Below are 5,480 nucleotides of genomic sequence, written 5' to 3'. Positions count from 1 at the left end.
GGAGCCGGGGCTAATGGTAAGCATACTGAGCGCGGCCCAACCTAAGTGATCCGGAGCCAGCTAGATCGACAGGGGGCTCGGCCTAAGGCTGCCAACCCTGATTACTTGAGATTATGTGATTGTTATTGGTTAATTGAATAACCTTACTCTGTTTTATTTTTATATGAGATAAGCTTGATTGAATATTCTTGTTGCTACATGTGATTGTTGTTTTGGTTTTCTTACTGGGCCTTGGCTCACGGGTGCTATGTGGTGCAGGTAAAGGCAAGGGTAAGCTGGATCAACCATGAATTGGAGAGCTCTGGGGGCGAGATGTACATTGTCAGCTGCTTGTCCACCACGGCTGGGGGAAAGTATAGGGACAGAAGCCTAAAACTTGTAGTTTTTCCATTAGAGTGGCCACTTATTGTATATAACTTTTGAGATTTTGTAAATTTGTCTTTTAAACCCTGTTTTTGGGATCCCATGTACCAAACATCTATTTTAATGAAAAATTAACCATTTATGATCAAAATCTTTTAACTCTAATCCAATTGTTGACCTTAGGATCACATTTTTAATCAAATGACTTGATTAGCAAGTCCTGCACTATTTTAACTACATAGTGTAACGGTCTTGGTTATCTAGGGTGTAGCACTAGCCAAGCAATTTAGTTTTCTTCAACCAATAGGTTGGTCGAGCATATAATGCTCCTGTTGATTAGATCTAATCATACCGACCCGTGTTCAATGTGCTATTGCCGCTCTTGACTCATAAGTCTATTCCATACGACCAAGCTCAATACTATTCCCAATCATGACTGATAAGTCAGAGCTTCACGACCATCAGTAAACACCATTGCTGTAACGCCCTGGAAAGCCAAGACCGTTACACTGTGTGTTTACAAAAGTGCAAGACTTGCTAATCAAGTCATTTAGTTAGAAATGTGTTACTGAAACTATAGTTGAACTAGGGTTAAAAGATTTTGGTCACAAAAGTTTCATTTCTTATAAAAATGCACTTCTACATGGAATCCCAAAAGTAATAACGTTAAAAGATAGTTTACAAAATTTCAGGATAAAAGTACAGCTACTAGTCACTCTAAGGGCAAAACCAACAATTAGGCTTTTCTCGTCCTGTACTACTCCTCGGCCGTGGCGGCCAATCAGCTGACTATGTACATTCAGTCCCAAAGCTCTCCATCTCAGGACTGGTCCACTTTGCCCTTGCCTTTACCTGCACCACGTAGCACCCATGAGCCAAGGCCCAGCAAGAAAACACAACAACAGAGCATAATCATCAAACAAACAATCAAATAACTCATACAGTATAATCATATACTCAACAACCCAAATATTCACAATAATTAAGTATTTAACATACCAACTTCATCATTTCACATTAATAACCAATTCACATACGATAACCAGGGTCAACGCCCTCAGGTCGCACCCTCTATTTATCCCACTGACTCCGGCCCGCTTAAACTGAGCGCAGTGAATATCAAGCTGTCCTTAGCTACCAGTGGCCGAGCCGCGCTCTGTGCGCAAATATTGATTACGACACTCTTAGGCCGCTTATCGCATGTCCCATGGCATAATACCATCTACGACATCATACAGACATGGGGAGCTCTTAGTCTTAATACAATCACATAACCAGGTGCAGTTTTCCTACCTTTGGATTCCGGTAGCTTTGATCAATGGTGACACCCCTCAAGCACGATCCCTTCCGAGCGCTAGCGTACACCTAGTCACGGTCACAAGTTAGAACCATACCAAACTTCAATTCCAAAACCTAACCTTGGGACCCTTTCTAAGCCCTCGGGAAGCACTAATTCCACCAAACGGGGTGGTGAAATCAAACCCCGAGCCCCCGGAAAAAACCCTAAGAAATATCCCAAAAATCCTCTTCTGGAAACAGGGTAGCGCTACAGCGCCATAAAGAGGGCATTATAGCGCTACAAACAGAGCCAAAAACTCCCCAAGCACCCAAGCCTAGCGCTGTAGCACCCTAAGGCTAGCGCTACAGTGCTAGTCACAGCCAGACAACACCCTGATTTCTCCTCTTCAAACTTCCTCGAGCCAAAACCCTCCAAAATCCTTCCAAACCTCAACCAAACTCCAAAACAAGCCTACCAACATCTATATCTCACCCCATATGACCCAACCATACAAAACTCAACCACATGCATCATCAAACCAAGAAAAATCCATGACTGATCTTGAAACTCAAAAACTCAATAGAAAACAACAGAAACTTCAGTATTCAAGTGACCAAGTTCAGAATTTCTTACCTTCAATAGAGAAATTCGACCTTAGGCTATCATCCACACTTCCTTAGCTTCCCTTCCTCAAAACCTCAGCCTTAATTCCCTAGAATTCCCATCAAAACCCAGTTCAGAAACCCAGTACAACACCAAAACCAAAACAGAAGAAAACCTTGACAACTTACCTTAATTGGATGAGTAACCTTTGCTATTCCTCAAGCTTAATCAAGGTCCCTAACTCCAAGCTTTAGCCCAATCTCTCCCTGAGTTATAGCTCCAGAAGATCCTCAAGAAATGGTGCAAGAAGATGACAATCTGGTAGAGAGAAAAGGGTTAGCTCTAGGTGTTCTGTTTTTTCTTCTTTCCCTTTTGTCTTTTCCCTTTTTCTTTGCAGCTTCCTTTGGTTTATAAACTTTCCACTAAGTGTATAAAAGCAGAGTAATGCTTATCCCTGGTTTTTGAACAAAATGACCCATTTGCCCTCCCATAATTCCTAAGCCTTTAAATCAACCTAGGGGCATTTTGGTCATTTGCTCCCAATTCCCGCTAATTCTTTGAATGTCTTTAATATTTACCACTTGCTCCCCGACACCTAACTAATCACCAATTATATTCCTCAATATCAAATAGACTCCAATATATCTCCTAAATTCCCAGAAATACCCCCAGGCTCGCCCCGAGCCGGGTATAAATCCCCGCCGTGACTTTTTCGCTAAACCCCTCACTAGGATCGCCTCGGATCACAAGCTACAAATATATCCACATAATAATTTGGTCTCAACAATTTATCACAGATATTTACATTTATGCCCTCAATAGGCCAAAAATTATGAATATGCCCTTATAACCTAACCAGGGCCTACATGCATACTAATACACATAGTCATGCATCAGAGATATCCAAATAATCATATAAACATGTTTTTAATCATTTAAATCACATATAATCCAGTTATGCCCTCCCGGCACACTAATCAAGGCCCTTAAGCCTTATTAGTAATTTTGGGTCGTTACAATTGCCGTTTCTGACTAATAAATCAGTGTGTTACTCAGATAAACAATGTATTCCAGCATTCATAATGCAATAGATATTGAAATATAGAGCACTCAACATGCTTCATCAATAATAACAAGTATAATTATGATCATGCACATTTACAGAGACTCAAGCTCTGATCAATTCCATATTCAACATTCATGCCATGCCACAATCACATGTATCACATGCATCACATACTGGGTGCAGTTTTCTTACCTTTGGTCCAAGCACAGGCTACCAATTAATGACCCTCGAGCACGATCCTAATTCCAAGCCCCTAGCGAAAAACTAGTCACAACCATAATATAGAATCCCGTAAAAAATGAGTAAATAAAGACTTCCAGACAAAGTCCTAGTCTCCGGGACGTCGAATCCTACCAAATCGGGTAATAGGATCGATCCCGAGCCCTTAGAGTTAAGTTCCCACGGCTAAAAACCCAACCTGACCAAAAATGCACAAGCGAGCCATGACTTGGCCCTGGGGTTCGCGGCGCGCTTCCCTGACAGAGAGCCCTCTACCTAGGCTTTAGGGTGCGGGGCGCGACTTGGCCCTATAGAGTCGCGACGCGCCCCCCAAGCAGAGCCCTTCTGGTTTTGGGTTCACATAGGTCACGACTTCCTAGAACAAGTTTGCGACCCAACCTCGAACACAACCATTTTCTCCATTTAAAAACCTAGCCAAACATATCCAAATCCTAAAATCAAAGTTCCCATACATCCCAATGGCCCAAAACCATCAAACCCCAAATCTCAAACCATCCAAAAACTCATCAAAGCATAAAATCTAATCCAAGCTTAAAAACTCGAAAACGTAAAAGTTAAAACTTAGTTTACCTCTGATTGATTCGTTTCCCAATTCAATCATTCGGCTAATAAGCTTCTTATCTTCCCTAGAATTGCTATGACTTGATCCTTGCTATAATCCAAGTCCTACAACTTTATTTCAAAAATGCGAACGACGTTATAAAGGGATAACAGGAAAGAGAGAACGTACTGAACGTTCTTTTATGTTTCTGACAGGTTACTTCGAGCTTAAGTAACATCAAGCAAATCCTAATGCTCGAGGTCCCAAAAACGCCCCCGGGGTAAAATAGTCAAAATTTCCCTAATTCCCTCCTGATCTCACTAAATCCCAATATATCATCAAATAATCATTCCCATCACCCAATATCCAGGTAATGTGCTAAATACCCAATATACCCCTTGACTCACTCCGAGTCAAGTATGGGTCCTGTTGTGACTTTACCATGAGCTCACTCCCTAGGATTGCCTCGTGTCGAGTAACCCAAACATATCCACATAGTAATGTAGTACCACACACATACCACATATATGCCAAATATACCCATAACGGGCCAAATTACGAAAATTACCCAAATTAATCATAAATAAGCCCACCCGCATATTTAATACACCAAAACATGCATATCAGGTCATATTATAATATAATTCACATAATCACATAATGATGCACATATATATATCACAAAATTCCATAATTTTCCATCCTTGCCCCCTAATCAAGGCCCTAAGCCTTATTAGGAAATTTGGGACGTTACAACACCATATACGGAAATGGCGTAAACTAAGTTTAGTACCATTCCATAATTCCAATAGTGTTTTCTTAATAGACTTAGACGGAACAACATTGAGTATGTATGGAGCACATTTTATTGCATAACCCCAGAATGTCAAAGGCAATGATGAGAAACTAATCATTGATCAAACCATATCTAATAAGGTTTTGTTCCATCTTTCTGAAACACCATTTTGTTGTGGCGTTCCAGGTGTAGTGAGTTGGGATTGAATTCCATGCTCACACAAATGGTCCTCAAATTCATAATCTAAGTACTCTCCACCTCGATCTGATCGAAGTACTTTTAGTGATTTACCTAATTGCTTTTTAGCTTCTGCTTGGAATTCCCTAAACTTATCATAAGTTTCGGATTTCCTTTGTAATAAGTATAGGTAACCATATCTTGAATAATCGTCAATGAAAGTGATGAAATATTTGTAACCTCCTCTAGCTTGGACATTTAGTGGACCACAAGCGTCCGTATATACAAGTTGAAGTGGTTCTGTGGCTTTTGAACCTTTAGCAAAGAAAGGTCTCTTGCTCATTTTTCCTTCTAGGAAGGATTCACAGACTGGGAGAGAACCAATAGATAGTTCTCTTAAAGGACCATCCTTTGT

The sequence above is a fragment of the Humulus lupulus genome, chromosome 7, assembly GCF_963169125.1.
Source record: "Humulus lupulus chromosome 7, drHumLupu1.1, whole genome shotgun sequence".
Classification (NCBI taxonomy): domain Eukaryota; kingdom Viridiplantae; phylum Streptophyta; class Magnoliopsida; order Rosales; family Cannabaceae; genus Humulus; species Humulus lupulus.
The sequence above is the reverse complement of the archived record's forward strand: the minus strand, read 5'-3'. Positions refer to the sequence as shown.